Source organism: Acomys russatus, chromosome 21 (assembly GCF_903995435.1).
Source record: "Acomys russatus chromosome 21, mAcoRus1.1, whole genome shotgun sequence".
Classification (NCBI taxonomy): domain Eukaryota; kingdom Metazoa; phylum Chordata; class Mammalia; order Rodentia; family Muridae; genus Acomys; species Acomys russatus.
Window position 1 is genome coordinate 6,044,328 of NC_067157.1, and position 22,101 is coordinate 6,066,428.

The following is a 22,101-nucleotide window of genomic DNA, read 5'->3' on the forward strand; positions in this document are numbered from 1 at the left end:
ACAAAGCAGGGGAAACACCACCTATTCTATTTTCTTAACGTGGTACCAGAAACCAGGTAAAGTGACAACTCCAGAAATCCCAAGACTCAGAAGGCTGAGCAGGATGATCTTGAATTAGAGGCCAGCCTAAGCTGCACAGTGGGACCATGCCTACAAAGTAAATAGCAAGCAAATGAAAAGTAGCAGCTCCCCCTTCTGAGTCTCTTTGTGACCTCCCCAACCATGGGCTTCTGACTAGGTTTGTAGTATTAGGCATGAATTCTCTCCTGTTAAACAGACCTCAAATAGACTCAGAAAGCAGTTGGTTACCCCGTAACTGCTGTACCACTATTGCACCAGTGGGAACAGTATTGTACCACCAGGGTTCACAATAGGATGAGACAACTGATGACTCCTCTGCCCCTGCAACCTCCACTGTTCATTACAGCACGATGAAAGCTAGCCAGCAGGGAGGAAGCCTGAAGCTCCATTTTAGCTTAATTTTTCTGTCCTGAAACTGAAGTGTATGTCACCTTCAGCAATAGGGTCTTATCACCTAGGTCTGGTGCATTACCAAGAGCAGTGGCAATAGCCTGTATTGTTTTGGGGGCTTCTGGGATCTCCAGAACTAAGGAACTAACAACTAAGGAAGGTTTGTCATGCCTACCTCTAGGATACTCCTTTAATTACCTACAGCTTCAGGAACAGCATTATCCACCCATACACACACACACACACACACACACACACACACACAAACACACACACGTTACAAACACACACACACGTATGCACACATATACACACGTACACATACACACACACATACACACATACACACACGTACACACACATATACACACATGTACACATACACACACATACACACACATACACACACATACACACATGTACACATACACACATACACACACACACGAACACACACATATACACACAAACACACACACATTACAAACACACACATACACACATGCGCACACACACACACACACACACACACACACACACACACACACACACACACCATAGCACATGTGTGGAAGTCAGAGGACAAACTCCGGGCTTGGTCCTCATCTTCCTTGTTGGAAACAGTCCCACTGTTGCTCACTGCAGAATACACTAGGCCTGTGAGCTCCTGGGAATCCTCCTCTCTCTGCCTCCCATTCCACTGTAGGAGCATTAGGTTTACAGATGCACGTGGATGCATCAGGCTTTACATGAATTTTTGGAATTCAAATTAAATCCTCATACTTGCATCACAAATGCTTTACCCACTGAGTCTTTTCCCTAGCCCTTGTTTTTCTGAAATCATATACTTTAATAGTATATGATGCCAAGTGCTCTCTTTGCTGTTATTTTCTGTCCTGTGTTCTGGCCTCCTCTTTATCCTGTGGACCCATTACTGCCTACCCCTCTTCTTTCCAGAGGGTGTAAAGCCCCTCTCTGGAAGCCAGCAATAGTTTTCTCCTGAGTTCAGTATTTCCTATCAGGTCTTCCCAAGTCACTCACATCTGAGTCACCTTGGTGGCTAAGCTGCCTGACTCAGCAGGTAACAGTGCTGTTTACTCAATCATGAGGACTGTTTCCACCACTTTCCTATTGCCATGATAACACACCATGGCCAGGACAACTCATAAGACAAAACATTTAATTTGGGGCTCATGACTCCAGAGGGTTGGAGCCCATGCCTATTATGGGGGGAGCATGGCGGCAGGCTGGCAAAGTGCTGGGACAGTAGCTGAGAAATCACCTCAGGAGGCAGAGGCAGCTAACTGGAGTGGCTTTTGAAACCTTAAAGCCTACCACGAGTGACACACTTCCTCCAACAAGGCCACACCTCCTAATCCTTCCCAAACAGTTCCACCATTTGGAGAGCAAGTATTGAAACACAAAAGCCTAAGTGGGTGGGGGGGAAGGGCACTCTCATCCAAACCACCATAGTGCCAAAGTGTGGATCCTGGAGGCCTTATTGGGTAGCATACACATGTCTCTAACTCCAGACCAAGATCTCACCTGCGCTTTCAGCCTTCACAGGTAGGTACCCCTTTCAAACACATACATGTCTGTTCATACACTCACAGAGATACACACACAGACACAGGTTCTAGACATAAATAAAATGCTTTTCTTTTCTTTTCTTTTTAAAACAGGTTCTCATTTTGTAGTTCTGGCTGACCTGGACTTAACTTGACTGTGTATTATAGGCTGGCCTCAAACTGACAGACCTCTGCCTGCCTCTGTCTCTGCCTCTGCCTCTGCCTCTTGAATGCTGGGATTAAAGGCATGAGCCACCATACCCAGCCCAATAAAACAATTCTTAAAAATAAAATAAAATAAACCTTCCCTCTTTATAAGATACTGTCACAGGAATGGGAAAGCTAGCACAGCTGTTTCCAAGTCTCTTCTTTGCTTAGGAAAGGAGGCATTTTTCTTTCTCACTTAAAAGGGCTCAAGACTTGTGGAGATTTTATATAAGTAAAGTGACAGACGCTTTCTAGGCTATGAGGTTTTTTTATGGTCTTTTACTTTTTAATTTTAATTTTCTTCCTGTTATGTATATGATTGTATTGCCTGCATTATATTTGTGCACTGTGTGCATGCTGGATGCCCATAGAGGCCATAAGGGGGCATCAGGTCCCCCGGAACTGGGGCATTGACAGTTGTGAGCCTCCATTTTGGTGGTAGGAACTGAACCTGAGTTCTCTGCATGTTCTTGGCTTGAGTCAGGACCTCAGGAGCTGTGCTCTGCAAAATGGCATCTGTTAACCACATACGGTAAACCATAAAGTCTCTCTAAAAATTACACGTGGCTTGCATTATATTTCTATTGAACAGTGTTGGTAGAGTCTCTCAAGTAGCAAGAGGGGAATGGAAAGACTTGGCAAGATGCTGTCGAACAGTGCACATGTATAATACATTAACATATAAATATGCAAGAACCAGCCAAGATTATGAACAGAGAGTTGACACAAATGTAAATGAAATTGGCTACAATATTCGTGCACCACAGGCAATCAATTGCTACCTGAGGCGTTGATGTCACCGTCTGGTTTCTACCCACAGGAATAGGCAACCGTACAGGTTCCCTTTATCCTACCAAAGGGAACAAATTTTCCTTTTACATTAGGAGAGTTTCACTTGCCCAAGTAATATGATTACTTAAACTAATCCTTTTATCCCATCTTCTGGTGATGCTTCACCAAATGCATGACTACAGTGAAATCACAGACATCTTTGTGCTCTTCTGGGTTCTAGAGGGTTCGCACCAGTGATGGGTCTCACTTAGTATGTGGAGGAAATTCCTTGTGTCCCGGAATTCTGCAGTCTGGACTGTGCCTCTGATGGTGAAACAGTTACCCCTGTGATTAAGTTATGTGGGCCTCAATCTGAAGATGGGGGTGGGGATGGGGGAGTGCAGGGCAGAGCTGTGCTCCTGAATACCCAGAGGAAGGCAAGCACGCAGGTTGTCATCTGTCTGGGGAGTCCCTAAGGAAAGAACCTGAAAACTGTCTATGAGATGAAAGAAGACCTGAGTCAACAAGACACCCATAAGGTAATTAAGACCTTGGTCCTATAGTCACCGAGAACCGAAATCCTCCAACTACTTGAGAGTTTGGAAAACTGCAAACTCCAAATGAGAAATGAAATGTGTTTGACTGAAGTTCTGTGAGGCTGTGTGCTGAGGATCCTGAACTCCTGGCCCAATAAAGCTGTGATAATGTGTGTTTAAGACAGTAAGCTTCTGGTTTTGTTTATATATACCTATAAACACGCACACACACATGAGAGAGAGACAGAGACAGAGACAGACAGAGACAGACAGAGAGACAGAGAGAGAGAGAGAGAGAGAGAGAGACTAAAATAAGTAAGTTAGGAGGAAGGGGTTTATTAGGATTTGGCTTACACTTCTGCATCACATCACAGTTCATCATAAGGAAGTCAGGACAGGAACACAAACAGGACAGGAAGCTGGAGAAGGAGTTGATGCAGAGGCCATGGAGGGATGCTGCCTACTGGCTTGCTCCTCATGGCTTGCTCAGCCTGCTTTCTTATAAAACCCAGGACCACCAGAGAGGGTTGGCACCACCCACAATGGGATGGGCCCTCCCATATTAATCACTAATTTAAAAAAGGCAATGCTCTGTAGGCCTGCCAACAGCCCGATCTTATAGAAGTTTGTTTGGTTTTGTTTTGTTTGCTTCCTCGCTTGCTTGCTTGCTTCCTTGTTTCCTGAGACAGAGCTTCTCTGTGTAGCCTTGGCTGCCCTCAAACTCAGAGATCCATCTGCCTCTGCCTCCCGAGTGCTAGGATTAAAGGCCTGTGCCACCACTGCCCAGTTAGAGGCATTTTTCTCAATTGAGGGTCCCTCCTCTCAGATGACAGGCACACACACATACAGCAATGACAACAATAGAAAGCCAGTCACACACAGATACTATACACAATGCCCTTCACTAAAGTAATACTAGTATTAATGGCATTTAAAGCACATGTCGATGAAGCACAGGACACTCAATCCCCACTACATTTAAGTCAGGAAAATACAATGATAATCATCTCTTTGAAGCGTCTTGAAAACTAGGCACAGAGAGATGCTGGAAATTGCTTCAATCGCTGTGGTTCCCAGAGCACTCTTCCTAGAGCCTGGAGGCTGCTGTACTGTCAAGGCATTGAGTACTTGGGAAACTTCCAGAATAGTTGTGATATACATATACGAATCTCCAGAATGCCTCAAAGACTTGTATTCTTGGATGGCTTCTACAACAGGAATCCTTTAGGATAGGAAACGCTAGTCACCCTTATCAAATGGCATGACACTGCTCATCTACTTTTAGCCATCTACAGGCAACTCTGCTATAGCACAGCATATGCGAGCCTAAAAAAATAAAATTAAATTTAAAAAATCACTGCACTGTGCAAAACTGCAACCTGAGCCATAGGGAGGAAAACAGATTAGAGATTTGTCTAATCCCTCACCTTTGTAAAAGGACAAAAACTTAATAAAAAAAAATAATAGTACCATGTTATATATGTAAAATGGATAAAAATACACAAATACGGCTTTGACCTTTAAAAAGAGCTGCAACCTGCCTAGCAGTGAGACCACTCCGCCTGCAACCTCAGAAAAAAAAAAAAAAAAAAAAAAAAAAAGAGGCAAAAACCGAAGGCTTGGAAGGGGCAGGAAGTGCACGTACAGGGAGGGTTGCAGCAGGTGGATAGGTGGGAGGAATGCAAAACTTCCATGTCCCACAAATCCTGGGAGCATCTTTCTGGCTTTAAAATGTAGGCCAGAGAAGCATGCCTGTCCCATCAGACACTGTATTTTGATCCATTGCGCAGTTTTCCTCAACTGACTTCTAGATCCTGGCTGGGAACGATTTTGGTTTAGCCCAACATTTGGCAACCTCCAAGCAGCCACGGCTAAGGCTCAAAGAGTTGCCCTGCAGCAGGCCACAACCTCTTTCAAGGCATTGGTGAGTGGCTTGCACTGTCTCCTCACCCACATGCCCCACACTCCTTCTTTCTGTTTTTCTTTAAGCCTCCTGTCTGACCTGGATTTTATTCCAGGCACACACTTTTCTCTCAACAGCTCTGACAACTGGCAAAGCGCGTTATCGCCTCCTTCCTCAGGTGATGCCCTGACACAGTACCTGGACTCTTCCAGAATGCTTCCATTATTTCTCTTCCATGTGTAGACTTTCTACTAGCAGACACTAGTTGGCACTTTTGAACTGAACTGTGTAGACATGTTTGGAGTGTTGAGTGAACATTTTTTTTTCACATAGGAAAGGATAGACATGTGGAAAAAAAAAAAAACAGCAAAACCTGACATCAGAGGGCAATGTGTGATGAAGGCAGGGTATTTGAGACGTGTGTGTTGGCATTTTGTGTATTTCGCCCATGGCTTAGGGCACCCGGTCACAAGCTAATACGTTCGCCAGCACTTTCTTGTGTAATAAATCACACAGGAGGAAGCAGGAGGGTTGCACACACTCAAGCTCTTCCTTAGTGTGTCAGCTGTGTTTGAACAACGCTTTTCTTCAAAACATGCAACAGAGCATTGACTCACAAGTAACCAGTAGATCAGTTTATGCAATAATGCAAACTCCTTCCCTCACGGAGCTGGCCTTTTACTGAAATCCAAATGTTGACACTATATAGATCTAGTTTCCAAATTACAGGGGCCATTTGCCTCATTAAAATAAGAGCTGTGCACAAGTAACACTTAAGAGTCATCGATTGAGAGTCAGTGGTTCCACGCTGATTTTTAAGCAAATGCTGTCTTAAGAACAGTAGCACATCCTGTCCAAGGAGTGTGATGCGCGCAGCACGGGCAGGTAAGCTCTGCAGGGCTAAACCACCCCGTGTGTACTCCTTTCCCCAGTCCACAGCAACCACACGAGGCATGCCTGAGAGAAACACTTAAGTTCTTCTGCCTACCACAAAGACTTCCCTTTCCTCACAGACTCGAGATTAGAGACACGTTCCGCAAGGATGAAAAAGTCACTATTTTGTTATAGTGTTCATTAAACAAACAATAACCCTCATGAGTCACGCTTTACTGAGCTGGTCTACAAAAGTCTATCATCAGCACCCCTGCCTTCCTTGCCATGTCAATCACATAACATGCACTAATGATGAATGAATATTTAATGTCTGCCTAAAATACTCACTACGATAAATCTGTAGTTTTAAACAATGTTTTAAGGCCCTAGTCCCACAAGTTTTTTTTAAAGGCAAAACCAAACTCTTTAGTTAATGTTTCTTCTATGACAACGTCATCCAGAATATATACTGCATCCTGATCACTGTCTTCCCCACACCCTCGCATCTCCCTCTTATCCCCATCAGCCCCGTCCCGAGTCCCTTTCCAACATTCATGACTTTCGGTTTGGTTTTGTGCCCACCCAGGGTAAAGGCTGTCCATTTGGATGATCACTGGAACCTGGTAAGTTCTCAAGGAGGTACCCAATGGAACTCAGTGACTCCTCCTCCCAGAATTCACCGGGAGTCAGCAGCTGAGCAGTGAGGGATGCGGGAAATACATAAACCTTTTCCATGCGCCTTTTCCCCAATTTTACAGAATCACCATCCTTCTACCATCACATTTTCTGAAACTAACCTTCAAATTAAAGTTAACAAAGAGTTAGCCTCCGGTCCACATACACATGACTACAACTGAACCGCATCCAACTTGGAAAAAGTGTTTTTCTTAGATAATTAAATATAAGCCAGAATGAAGAAAATATAAATATTCTATTAATTTAAATTCATGGTGTTGACCTAAATGGCTCAGCAAATGAATTGTTTTACCTCTTTTTCTTTTGTATATATGTGTGCATGGTATATATGTTGTGTGTGTACAGGTGTGTTTGTGTGTGTGAATGTGTGTTTGGAGGCCAGAGGCTAACACTAGAAATCTTCTGCAGTTGCTTGCCACTTTGTTTTTATTTTAGATTTATTTTATTGTATGTGTATGAGTGTTTTGCTCACACATATGTCTACATACTAGGTGTGTGCTTGGTGCCTGAGGAGGTCAGGAGAGGATGCTAGATCCCCTAGAAATGAAATTATGGATGCTGTGAGCAACAATATGAGTTAGGGAACCAATGTGGGTCCTCCACAAGAGCAAGTATTCTTAACCGCAGAGTCATCTCTCCAGCTTTTTTGTTTGTTTTGAGATAGGCTCGCACTTTGTAGCTCTGGATGGCCTGGAACTCAGAGATCTTCCTGTCTCCGTCTCCAGAAGACTGGGATTAAAGGTGTGCATACCCAGACTAGCCTACCTTATTTTTTGCAGTATAGCTCACTACTTCAGCTTGACTGGCTGACCACCAGGCTGCAGGGATGCACCCTTCTCCACTCTCTCAGCACCAGAGTTACAGGGCACATCAGTGTGCCCAGCTGCTGCTGCTGCTGCTGCTTCTTCTTCTTCTTCTTCTTCTTCTTCTTCTTCTTCTTCTTCTTCTTCTTCTTCTTCTTCTTCTTCTTCTTCTTCTTCCTCCTCCTCCTCCTCCTCCTCCTCCTCCTCCTCCTCTTCCTCCTCCTCCTCCTCTTCCTCTTCCTCCTCCTCTTCTTCTTTTTTCGAGACAGGGTTTTTCTCTGTGTAGCCTTGACTGTCCTGGCCTCACTTTATAGACCAGGTTGGCCTTGAACTCACAATGATCCACCTGCCTCTGCCACCCAAGTGCTGGGATTAAAGGCGTGTGCCACCACTGCCCAGCCCAGCTTGTTTTGTGAGTGCTGGTCCTCACGCTGTGAGGCAAACATTTCACTGAACCATCTCCCCATTCCTCCACAAAGTTTCTGATGGCTATTAGTCCTTCGCAGTCAACTCTTGCTTTTACTAGGTGTCTTTGGTTACACAGAAATCAAGACCTGCTATTGGCTACTGGATATATTTATATAAAGATTACATTCTCCTCCACCCCCTCCTCTCTCTCTCTCTCTCTCTCTCTCTCTCTCTCTCTCTCTCTCTCTCTCTCTCTCTCTCTCTCTTTTTAAGGAGTTAGTCTGAGGTGATCAAAACAGAGAGGTAGGATATAGGAGATTTAGGTACTAAAGGGCCTGGGCACTGATCCGACTCAGTCATGGCTCTTCTCTGGGCCCCAGCTGGCTCCTCTCAATTGAGGACTGGTTGGTTTTCTTTAGCACATTCTCACTGGGTACACAATTCACACCTATGGGCAAAAGCAATGCCCAGCAGCAGATGGCCAACAGGAACTCAACGGCATGTTTGCAGGGTTTTTGTTTGGTTTCCTTTTTCTTTTTTCTGGCTTCATGATGCCTTGTTTGAGCTCCTTCTTCTTTTTTTTTTCTCCCAGATCTTTTGCTTATATATTATGATTTCCAATGTTATTTTTATAGGTATCCTGTGTGCAAATGTGTGTCTCTGTGGGTGTTTTTGCCTTTTCTTGGCTCTTTTTTTCCATTTGTTTGTTTTTGTTCCATTTTGGTTTCTCTTTATTTTATTTTGTTGTTGTTGTTGTTGTTATTATTATCATTATTTTAGATGCCTGTTTGTATTCTAATAAGAGAGAGAAAGAAAAAGAAAGGATGTGGCTTTGGGTAGTCAGGAATGTGGGAAGGAGTTGGAGGAGGGGAACAGTGATCAGAACATATTGTATGAAAAATTATTTTTAATAAAAATGATTTAAAAAAGAAAGAAATGAGGACTGATAAGTATACTCATCAGGGGATACACCGAGTGGTTCCTTCAGCCACTGGACCACCAACATATATGAGTGAATCCATATGTAAATAGCCCTCAGCCTGTGCACAGCACATCCACAAGGGAGCCCATCCTCCTGAGCTCTGGCTGCCTGTGCACAGCACATCCACGAGGGCGCCCATCCTCCTGAGCTCTGGCTGCCTGTGCACAGCACATCCACGAGGGAGCCCATCCTCCTGAGCTCTGGCTGCCTGTGCACAGCACATCCACGAGGGCGCCCATCCTCCTGAGCTCTGGCTGCCTGTGCACAGCACATCCACAAGGGCGCCCATCCTCCTGAGCTCTGGCTGCCTGTGCACAGCACATCCACGAGGGAGCCCATCCTCCTGAGCTCTGGCTGCCTGTGCACAGCACAATCCACGAGGGCGCCCATCCTCCTGAGCTCTGGCTGCCTGTGCACAGCACATCCACAAGGGCGCCCATCCTCCTGAGCTCTGGCTGCCTGTGCACAGCACATCCACGAGGGAGCCCATCCTCCTGAGCTCTGGCTGCCTGTGCACAGCACATCCACGAGGGCGCCCATCCTCCTGAGCTCTGGCTGCCTGTGCACAGCACATCCACAAGGGCGCCCATCCTCCTGAGCTCTGGCTGCCTGTGCACAGCACATCCACGAGGGAGCCCATCCTCCTGAGCTCTGGCTGCCTGTGCACAGCACATCCACGAGGGAGCCCATCCTCCTGAGCTCTGGCTGCCTGTGCACAGCACATCCACGAGGGCGCCCATCCTCCTGAGCTCTGGCTGCCTGTGCACAGCACATCCACGAGGGAGCCCATCCTCCTGAGCTCTGGCTGCCTGTGCACAGCACATCCACGAGGGCGCCCATCCTCCTGAGCTCTGGCTGCCTGTGCACAGCACATCCACGAGGGAGCCCATCCTCCTGAGCTCTGGCTGCCTGTGCACAGCACATCCACGAGGGAGCCCATCCTCCTGAGCTCTGGCTGCCTGTGCTGAGGAGCCTATGCTGGCAGATCACCTGGACGATCATTAACAACAGCCAGGACTCAGACTTTGCGAGAACTCTGCTGACTTTGAAATGCAAGTTAAGTGGTGGTTCTACAAGCTCTGTCAAGAGACATTGCTGAAAAGGCTTAACACCGAAAGCCAGACCTGCTTGGTCTACAGCCTGGCGACTCAGAGACGCACGGAAACCTGTCAGGTGGAGGGAGCAGAGACCAGAATTGCTACATTTACATCTTTTCATGGCTAGCTTTCTTACTTACCAAGAGGAATTTCTTTGGCACGAATGACTTTGACAAGAGAAATCAGAATCTTTATGTTAACTGCCCTTGCCTATCTGACCAAGAACTGGGCAAAGACAAACCCCTAGTTAATGCTGCCACTCGTTGCTAAGATGCATTTCAACTTTAAAATGAGCATTAATGATTGAGCATAGATGCCACAAGAGCAAACTCTAAAAGGCTTAAATTGTTTTGCTTCTTTTTTTTTTTTTTTTCTATAGAAACCCCATTTCTTTTTGTGGCAGAAAAAAGGCACCACTATTCATGTTCTGCACTTTCCAGAGCAGTTATGACATAAAGCAACATGTATGTGGAGCTTGGTTTTTAACGTCATCCCTTTGCTGAGTGGGGGAGACTCTGTGAATAGTGAAAACTAAAGTCTGTTGTGGAGAACTCTAAACCAGAATGTTCACTGCTATAGGAACAGTGTAAGGAAGAGGGGTGTGTGTGTGTGTGTGTGTGTGTGTGTGTGTGTGTGTGTGTGTGTGTGTGTGTGTGTGTGTGTGTTACAAACAAAGAAATGAGTTGGCCACATCAGGATCCTAAAATCCTCATTCCTGACGTGTTGTTGTCTCTTTTAAATTACACTTACTCATTTGGCGGTTGATGTACAAGCCACAGTGGGTGTGTGAGGTCAAAGTAAAACTTGGAGCAGTCAGTTCTCTCTTTCCAAGCCTGACCTGATACCCAGGGACAGAACTCAGATCATCATACGTGGCAATAAGTGTCTTTACACACTGGCTGTCTCCCCAGACCTACTGAGAAGTGAACAGGAAAGAAACTAAAACTAAAACAGCATGACTGATATGGAAGGCAAAGTTAAGATACTGTAAGAATTACTGATGTTCAAAATAAAGACTTACAAAACAGAGGGAGATATGTTAGTGATGGAAAATCATCCTCAAATTAAGAACAATAAATTATTCCAATAGAGAGACCAGAAGAAGTTTCATAAGAAACTGATACAGAAATTATGACACAGCCCAATTGAATTGCTAAACCTCAAGAAAAGAAACTCGGAAACATCAGGACTCTAAGTAGAGAAAGTAAATCAATTGCGTTGGGGGGAAATTGTGATGCTGACCTTGGACCACAGCCACATTATAGACCAGATAGCTTGCATTTTAAACGCAGGGAACCACACACAACCCGCTCTTGAGGCACATTTTCTTTTTAATTGGGAAACAACTGTTATCACCCTGGACATTAAAACAATATCTCTCCCACTTCTCTGCTTTCTTCTTTTTTCTCTCCTTCCTCCTCTTCTTTCTTCTTTCTCTCTCATCTCCTTTCTTTGTGGTATAGCCCAAGGTAGCCTCAAATTCATGGTGTCCCTTCCTCACCTTCCTAGATCTTGGGATTACAGCTACACACAGCCATGCCCACTCACTACTGATGCCAAGTTCACTACATTTTCTTTTCTTACCCTGAAATATTACTTTTTTAGATAAGAAAAAAACCACTATTGTTATCTCATGAGAAGAAACATTTTAGACAAACTGACAGGGGTGGGGTAAAAAGGGCCTCAGTCTGTAGGCACACAGAGGGACTTGGAGGATTTGCCTGGCAGAACTACCCTGGCACAAACCTCCAAAACTCGAAACAGGACAACAAAGCAAGGAATCTCCATGCTGGCTTTAACGAGGCATCTGCCACATTTGTGTGGAGTGATGAGTCGGCTGCCTATGGATGGCTGAAAGCCAGATGTTTAGGACTTGTTGAAACTTGGCCATTTGTTACAGAAAGCATTCATGTAAATTGGGTTTCCAGTGGATTGAGGTTGAAGTTAGGTTCAGTTTGTTATAAAAGAACAAAGTAGGGCAACAAGACTAGACTAACAGCCTCCTGTGTTTCTGGGTCTGGCTCCCTCTTTCAAGGCCATTGCTCTCACAGTACATAGAGCTCCACAGAGACAGAGATGGGCCAAGTGAGAGCCGGGTGAGCACTATTCAGCTCAGTGCCTCATAGATGAAAGCCAACTACACAAGGTCAAAGGGGAGCCTAAGAAGTCAAGAGGCAGAATGTCTTCACATGCGTGTTTGTGCAAACCTGCCGGGAGGAGCACAAGGAGCACCAGATGCTTCTGTCAGCTCCTCGGAGTTTTATAGGAAGTGCTCAGAGAAGCAGGGACCATGTCTGCTAAACCAAAGGGGAAGAAATGGCAAAGGCTGACATGAAAACCTACATTATGCCCCGCCCCCATCCCCCACCCCCTGCTGCCCCCAGGGGAGACCAAAGAGAACGTCAAGGACTTCCTTTGTCCTTTTTCTTGTTCTGTCCTGAGTACAGCCCCAAATCGAAGAAGAACATCTTGGTTGGTCCATTGATGATGCTGCAAAGATAGAAGCTAGGAGAGATGTGGGGCAGCACCGCTGCGGATGACAAGCAGCCCTACGACAAGAAGGCTGCCGAGCTGAAGGAAAAATACAAAGAAGATATCGCTGCTAAAGGAAAGCCAGATGCAGCCGGAAAGGAAGAAGACGAGGGTGAAGAGGAGGAAGATTAAGATAATGAATAAGTTGGTTCTAGAGCAGTTTTTTTTCTTGTCTATAAAGCATTGAACCCCCATACACAACTCACTCCTTTAAAAGAAAATAATTGAACGTAAGGCAGTGTAAGGCTTGTTTTTAAACCGTACAGTGTCTTTTTTGTAGAGTTAACACACTACTAAGTGTATCTTTAGATAGTCCTGTCCTGGTGGTATTTGCAATATCTACTAACCCTGCCTGGGTGTTGTAAATCGGCATAGAAACTTGAAACAGATTCTTGTTAGTTCACAGGACAAATTAGTTATATGTGTGGACCGTAGTTTTTGATTGGTTTGTTTTGTTTCATCTTCAGTTGTCCCTGATGAGGTTTATATGTCGGTAATTGTTATTCTGCTAATGGAATTCTTCTCTGTATTGACATTTTAAATGCCTCTAAATAAATACAAATGTTTGTTAGGAACAAAAAGTTTCTGCCTTTAAGAATGTAATTTGTTAAAAAAAAAAAAATGTACACGAAGACAGACAGGGTAACTTTCACTCTGTGGTAAAGATGCAGATCTTGTTGGGCGAAGTGGTGCATGCCTGTAATCCCAGCACTCAGGAGGCAGAGGGAGGCAGATCTCTGAGTCCAAGGCCAGCCTGGTCTACAAGGCAAGTCCAAGACAGCCAAGGCTACACAGAGAAACCCTGTCTCGAACCAACCCCCCCCCATGCAGATCCCTCTATGATGGGACACACTTCTTTGAACCAACCCCCCCTCAAGCAGATCCCTCTATGATGGGACACTCTTCCTTGAACCAACCCCCCCATGCAGATCCCTCTATGATGGGACACTCTTCCTTGAACCAACCCCCCCATGCAGATCCCTCTATGATGGGACACTCTTCCTTGAACCAACCCCCCCCATGCAGATCCCTCTATGATGGGACACTCTTCCTTGAACCAACCCCCCCCCCCATGCAGATCCCTCTATGATGGGACACTCTTCCTTGAACCAACCCCCCCCCATGCAGATCCCTCTATGATGGGACACTCTTCCTTGAACCAACCCCCCCCATGCAGATCCCTCTATGATGGGACCCTCTTCCTTGAACCAACCCCCCCCATGCAGATCCCTCTATGATGGACACTCTTCCTTGAACCAACCCCCCCCCCTCAAGCAGATCCCTCTATGATGGGACACTCTTCCTTGAACCAACCCCCCCCTCAAGCAGATCCCTCTATGATGGGACACTCTTCCTTGAACCAACCCCCCCCCCATGCAGATCCCTCTATGATGGGACACTCTTCCTTGAACCAACCCCCCCCCCCTCAAGCAGATCCCTCTATGATGGGACACTCTTCCTTGAACCAACCCCCCCCCATGCAGATCCCTCTATGATGGGACACTCTTCCTTGAACCCCCCCCCATGCAGATCCCTCTATGATGGGACACTCTTCCTTGAACCAACCCCCCCCCCCATGCAGATCCCTCTATGATGGGACACTCTTCCTTGAACCTCCCCCCCATGCAGATCCCTCTATGATGGGACACTCTTCCTTGAACCAACCCCCGCCCATGCAGATCCCTCTATGATGGGACACTCTTCCTTGAACCAACCCCCCCATGCAGATCCCTCTATGATGGGACACTCTTCCTTGAACCCCCCCATGCAGATCCCTCTATGATGGGACACTCTTCCTTGAAACAACCCCCCATGCAGATCCCTCTATGATGGGACACTCTTCCTTGAACCCCCCCCCATGCAGATCCCTCTATGATGGGACACTCTTCCTTGAACCCCCCCCATGCAGATCCCTCTATGATGGGACACTCTTCCTTGAACCCCCCCATGCAGATCCCTCTATGATGGGACACTCTTCCTTGAACCAACCCCCCCATGCAGATCCCTCTATGATGGGACACTCTTCCTTGAACCAACCCCCACCCCATGCAGATCCCTCTATGATGGGACACTCTTCCTTGAACCAACCCCCCCCATGCAGATCCCTCTATGATGGGACACTCTTCCTTGAACCAACCCCCGCCCATGCAGATCCCTCTATGATGGGACACTCTTCCTTGAACCAACCCCCCCATGCAGATCCCTCTATGATGGGACACTCTTCCTTGAACCCCCCATGCAGATCCCTCTATGATGGGACACTCTTCCTTGAACCAACCCCCCCATGCAGATCCCTCTATGATGGGACACTCTTCCTTGAACCAACCCCCCCATGCAGATCCCTCTATGATGGGACACTCTTCCTTGAACCAACCCCCCCCCATGCAGATCGCTCTATGATGGGACACTCTTCCTTGAACCCCCCCCATGCAGATCCCTCTATGATGAGACACTCTTCCTTGAACCAACCCCCCCCCATGCAGATCGCTCTATGATGGGACACTCTTCCTTGAACCCCCCCATGCAGATCCCTCTATGATGGGACACTCTTCCTTGAACCAACCCCCCCATGCAGATCCCTCTATGATGGGACACTCTTCCTTGAACCAACCCCCCCCCCATGCAGATCCCTCTATGATGGGACACTCTTCCTTGAACCAACCCCCCGCCCATGCAGATCCCTCTATGATGGGACACTCTTCCTTGAACCAACCCCCCCATGCAGATCCCTCTATGATGGGACACTCTTCCTTGAACCAACCCCCCCATGCAGATCCCTCTATGATGGGACACTCTTCCTTGAACCAACCCCCCCCATGCAGATCCCTCTATGATGGGACACTCTTCCTTGAACCAACCCCCGCCCATGCAGATCCCTCTATGATGGGACACTCTTCCTTGAACCAACCCCCCCCCCATGCAGATCCCTCTATGATGGGACACTCTTCCTTGAACCCCCCCATGCAGATCCCTCTATGATGGGACACTCTTCCTTGAACCAACCCCCCCCATGCAGATCCCTCTATGATGGGACACTCTTCCTTGAACCAACCCCCCCCATGCAGATCCCTCTATGATGGGACACTCTTCCTCGAACCAACCCCCCCCCCCTCAAGCAGATCCCTCTATGATGGGACACTCTTCCTTGAACCAACCCCCCCCCCATGCAGATCCCTCTATGATGGGACACTCTTCCTTGAACCCCCCCATGCAGATCCCTCTATGATGGGACACTCTTCCTTGAACCAACCCCCCCCCCATGCAGATCCCTCTATGATGGGACACTCTTCCTTGAACCAACCCCCCCATGCAGATCCCTCTATGATGGGACACTCTTCCTTGAACCAACCCCCGCCCCATGCCGATCCCTCTATGATGGGACACTCTTCCTTGAACCAACCCCCGCCCCATGCAGATCCCTCTATGATGGGACACTCTTCCTTGAACCAACCCCCCATGCAGATCCCTCTATGATGGACACTCTTCCTTGAACCAACCCCCCCCCTCAAGCAGATCCCTCTATGATGGGACACTCTTCCTTGAACCAACCCCCCCCCCCATGCAGATCCCTCTATGATGGGACACTCTTCCTTGAACCCCCCCCCCATGCAGATCCCTCTATGATGGGACACTCTTCCTTGAACCCCCCCCCCATGCAGATCCCTCTATGATGGGACACTCTTCCTTGAACCCCCCCCATGCAGATCCCTCTATGATGGGACACTCTTCCTTGAACCAACCCCCCCCCCATGCAGATCCCTCTATGATGGGACACTCTTCCTTTCCCTTTTTATGACACAGCAGCCTCACTTTGCATTCTTTATATGATTTAGAAAACAGTAAGGTGATTTTACATTTAAAAAAAAAAAATCAGGGGCTGAAGAGATGGCTCAGCAGTTAAGAGCACTTGTTTGTTGCTCTTGCAGAGGACCCAGGTTCAGTCCCAGATCTCACATGCTGATTCACAACTCTAGTTCCAAAGGATCTGGCAGCCTTTTGTGACCTCCATGGGCATCAAGCATGCATGTGGTGCGCATACATACATACATGCAGACAAAATACTCATGCACATATGAAATATAAAGTATAGAAATGGTTTTAATTTCAAAGATAGTAATGCATTAACACAATAATCAGAACTTTAAAAAAATCAACACTATCGTATTTTCTTTAGATCTTTTCATCATTAAATCCACAAGACACTGAAAATCACCATAGGCTTTTACTCTGGAGCCTTCCCTGCCTACATATTCGCTATATAAAAGGAATGTTAACCTATATTCAAATACACAAAATATATTTTTAAATCCTTATATGATTTGAAATTAAATGCTGAGTTGATAAATACCTCATTTTTCCAAATCACATTTCTTCCAATGAAAAAAAATTTTAATTTGGTATATGTGCTTAATGTGTGTTTGTCCAAGTGTGTATATATGTGTATGCATATAGACATTAGAGTCCTACGTCAGTTGTTTTTTTCTATTGCTCGCCGCCTTAGTTTTAAAAACATGACCTGACACGTCTATAATCCCAGCACTCAGTGTGTGGGGGGGAGCGCGGGCAGGGGCAGGGCAGAGTTAGGCCAACCTCCAACCTTTAGGCTAGCCTGGTCTACAGAGTGAGTTCCAGGTAACACAGAGAAATGCTGTCTCAAAAAACAAAAAAACCCAAACGGAAACAAAACAAAAAGCAAAAAGAAAACAAAACAATGGTCTGACACTGACCTTGGAGTTCATTAATGGTCAGACAGGTTGGCCAGCAAGCTTGGGGGCTTGCCTGTCGCCACCAGTGCCCAGCACTGGGTGACAGATGTCCTGTTCACAGGTCCTCATCATGAGTGGCAGGGACTTAACTGACTCTCCAGCTCCTGGATGAATAATTTTATACATATATAAAACAGAGAAAACAGAGGCTGAGGTCATAGAGTGCTTGCTTAGAATGTCAAAGGTCTTGGGTTCAGTTCCCAGCACTACAGGGAAAAACCATAGAGAAAACAGGATAAAACAAACTCAGTATCCCATTGCTAATAGTAAACAAATATCAAGATTTTTCACAACACAGTTGTGAGACTAAAATCGAAACTGAACTTACTATTTAGCCTGCATGTCACTGTTGGCTGACAAATACCTTTGGAGGAAGACAGGCCACCAGATGAGCTGTGCCCTTGCTGTATGTGGGTATCAGACCTAACAAACACCAACCCCCCTCAAAGAGCAGAAGTTCTACCATCTAAGATTCTTTTTTTTAAATTTTATTTTAAGATTTATTTATGCATTATTTATCCTGCCAGCATATGTGTGTGCACGCCAGAAGAGGGCACCAGAACTCATTATAGATGGTTGTGAGCCACCATGTGATTGCTGGGAATTGAACTCAGGACCTTTGGAAGAACAGACAGTTTCTTAACCTCTGAGCCATCTCTCCAGCCCCCCATCTAAGATTCTTACAGATCCGGGTTCCCTTGTCTGGAATGCTCAAGAATACAAGAGAACAAATTTCAGAATTGTTTGAGTTCCTTCTGTGTCACTGTGATTAAAAAAAAAAAAAAAAATTACCTACGAGAACAACTTGAAGGAGAAACAATGTATTGGGGCTTGTGTTTTCAGATATAGCCCAGCAGAGGACTTTGTGTCCCAGAGACAAGGATGCAAAGAAAGCGGGAATACAGGAATAGGCCAGGACAAGATACAGCCACAAGGACACACCCCAATGACACTGCCTTAGGGTGTTATTACTGTGAAGAGACACTATGACCAGGGCAACTCAGAGAAAGGAAAACATTTCATTGGGGCTGGCTTACAGATTCAGAGGTTTAATCCATTATCATCATGGCGGAAAGCATGGTAGTGTGTGGGCAGCCATGGTGCTCGAGCTGAGAGTTCTACATCTAGATCCACAGACAGCAGAAGGAGACTGTCCCCCTGGGTGTGGCTTGAGCATATATGAGACCTCAAAGCACACCTCCATCGTGACACACTTCCTGTAACAAGGCCATACCTACTCCAACCAGGCCACACCACCTAACAGTGCCACTCCCTATGGGCCAAGCATTCAACACAAGAAGCTATGGGGGCCAAACCTATTCAAACCACCACAGACATAGTCCTCCCGCTAGGCCCATCTCCTACCATTCATCACCTGCCAGGTATGCCACCAAACCCTGAACAAACCAGTCCAGGACTGAATTCACCCAGTCATTACGTCAGAGCCCTCAGGATCCGGTTGTCTCAGAGAATGACATCACAGACATGCTTAGACAGATGCTTTCGCCTGTCCTTTCTCACTTAATCAACTTGACAAAACTAACCCTTCTTCTAAGAACTGTCTGGATTTTGGAGAGACTCTCCTATGAGCTCAGGAAGTTGCTAATCTTCCTGACGGTACTCCAAACCCTATTCTTTGCTAGTCCTATTGTGGCCAGTTTCATTGTGACAGCCCCTGGAGGTTATTTCTGTTAAAGAACAGAAAGTGGCAAGGGGACAGTCACTGTAGGTCTGTGTGAATTAACACTGGATTCTCTGGGCTGGAGGAGGTCTCTGCATAATTATACTGCTGGTGATTTAACCCATCAACCTTTGGTTACTAGTTAATACCAATAAGGAGTTTTACTTTAAAATATTTTCTATACTTAGATAAAAAAAATTCTTCCTTTCTTTTAAAAAAAATGTAATTAGTGATCCAATATGCTTCTCTATCTCACAGGTAAATTCAAACTCTGTATTACTCATAACCCTAGCCGACCAGTATAATTCCAAAAAAAAAAAAATCAGTTTGAAATCGCAGTTTGCAGGCTTTCATAGCCACCACAGACATTTTTGCAAAGCACTTTTGAAATGTCCGGTTTTGTGGCTTGTTTGTTACGCACCACAGCAAATGCTTCCCAGTTCTTCTGGTCTGCATGGCCCACACTCAGGCAGAGCACACAGGTGCTGTGGCTGTCCCTGGAGTGAGCCTGGCAGTTGGTACTCTAGGCTCCAGGCTTCCTGTGACTTCTTTGCATTCAACAGCTCAGACTGAAACAATTCTCAAGCTCGAGCTACACAATGATTCAGCTATTTTGAAAGACTAATTGGATTAATAAGATTAACCATAAAATGCCTCCCATTTAACTATAAAGTTTTGACAACAGATGTAATGTAGATTTTAATGTAGATTTCCGTTTGGATTTGTATCTCAAACTCTTGATAACTACACACAGATTTTTTTTTTTCAGGACATAAGAACCTCAGATAATTCGGGAACAGGAACAAACTAGAACTAATCCCTTTACTTTTTTCAAATGGGGAAACGGAGATCCAACGATCCAATAGCTCTGATTTTTTTTTTAACTTCCACCAAGGACAACACCAAGTTACTGTAATAACACAGAGTGAATATTTTCATGCAGGGGAACAAATAACCACTAAACTCAAAACCGACAGACACCAATCCTTTTTTTCCAAGGTTGTCAATAAGTTTCATTGCACTTTGTAGGCCCCCAAATTCAAAATAACTTAGTACACACAAGAAACACAGGTAATTTTGTTTTGTTGTTTATGATTCAATTTTCCTTTAAAAGCGGGATTCTAAATCTACTTTGAAGTAATATATTACATTTTATCTTTTCAGTACTTACTAAAAGATCTCATCGCTAGACTATCTCTATATCTATATCTCTCTCTCTCTCTCTCTCTCTCTCTCTCTCTCTCTCTCTCTCTCTCTCTCCCTAGGTGTTACCTGGCTAAAACTTCTCCCCTTCTCCCCTCAATCCTGGTACTACATTTTGATACTGTCTTTGATCTCTTCCTAAAATACAGACTCTCAGAACTAAACAGCTATAACCAACCTTGATGATGACATCTGGGCCTTATAAATTTCGTTCTTTCTCTGGCAAGGGGATCCCCAAACACAGAGGGGTCAGAGCCCTAGCTACACAGACCCTTTATCATGCATGCTCTTTCTTAGTCCGGGGAGGGGGGAAGGCATTGCTATGGGACACGACTCGACCCTGGAGAAACTGACGCCCGCCGGGGCCAGGATCGGCTTTTCCCCCTTGAAATCTTTTCCTCTGGGCACCAGGTATCTAGGGCGCCGCGAAGGTTCTGGAGCGCTGGTCTGGCAGCTTGGCAGGTAGGACAGCTTGCTCTGCTACTGACCCTGGCGGGAGCTGCGAGCCACGCAACGCACACTGGGCGCCGGGGTGCGCGCAGAGGGGACGCGCACCAGGGTCTCGCCCTCTCCTCGTCCCCGGTCCCGGCAGCCCCGCAAAGTTGGCTCCTGCGCGCGTCTCTCCGCTTACCTTCCCGGCCCTCGCGCCGCTCCCGATGGATCCCGAAGAACTTTTCGGGAGAGTGAGCAGGGGCGGGCGGCTCGGAAGGCCCGAAGCCCGCTTCCCGAACCGCGCCCGCCCCGCTGCCCCGCCGCTCGCTCCTGGATCCCGGACGCGTCCTCCCGAGCCAGCTGCGGCTGAGCGAAGCCGCTCCCAGCGGCGGGGACGGGCTCGGGCGCGCGCTCCGAGGCACGCGGGCAGCTAGCGGGCGCCACCCGCGTGCGGGACTCCTGAGGCCCTAAGTTGGCAAAGACAAGCTCCCGGTACCAGTCTTTGGTTACCCTGGGTGGAGAGTGATGGAGCTGGGCACCAGCACAAAAAGCAACTGTCTGCTTTCTCACGCCGCTGCACCCCGTCAAAGAGAAGATAATCACCAGACGGGAATGGGATGTATAGATATTCAGGGCAGAGAAAGGGCAATGTTTATTGGTGGGTAATTAGGTTAAAAGAAAAACTGGTAAAAGACATAGATCATCATAAAATAGAAATAGGTTCAAGCACAACTGCCACATAAGCTCAAATAATAGTCAAACATGCAGTTTAAAGCAATTGTCACATGCATTTTTGCCTCTAAAGTTTTAATTTTGTTCAGGTGACCGAACCACGTAGTGATTGTGAATAAAGTACAGACATGATTTTCCAAGGTATGGTTGAGGAGAAGGTTTTTATTGTACATACACGCGGGGCGGGGGGCGCGGGATAGGGGTACAGCCAAAGGGCGTCTGGAAGAGCCAGAGCAGGAAGAGCAAGTAATAAACTGAACATGGCCAGCAGACTGAACCAGACCCTGAGAGAGGAGCGTGAGGGTGAGGTGGGGGTGGGGCGTAAGAGAGGACGAGAAGATACAGGATCAAAAGAGTGGAGATAACCAAGCGCCAAGCGCCAGGAGAACATGTGGCTGCAATGTCAGGGTTCTGTAGGGATAAGAAACTGCAGGGGAGGA

General features: G+C 46.4%; 1 protein-coding gene across 1 annotated transcript in view; it reads right to left on the minus strand.

The window, feature by feature from the left end:
- Popdc3 (popeye domain containing 3) overlaps window positions 1-21,266 on the minus strand; it is a 28,842-nt gene extending 7,576 nt beyond the window's left edge. The window contains exon 1 of the mRNA XM_051164467.1: window positions 21,129-21,266. The gene's annotated coding sequence lies outside the window, so the exon portion shown is untranslated. The remainder of the gene's footprint in view (window positions 1-21,128) is intronic.
- Window positions 21,267-22,101: the final 835 nt, after the last annotated feature.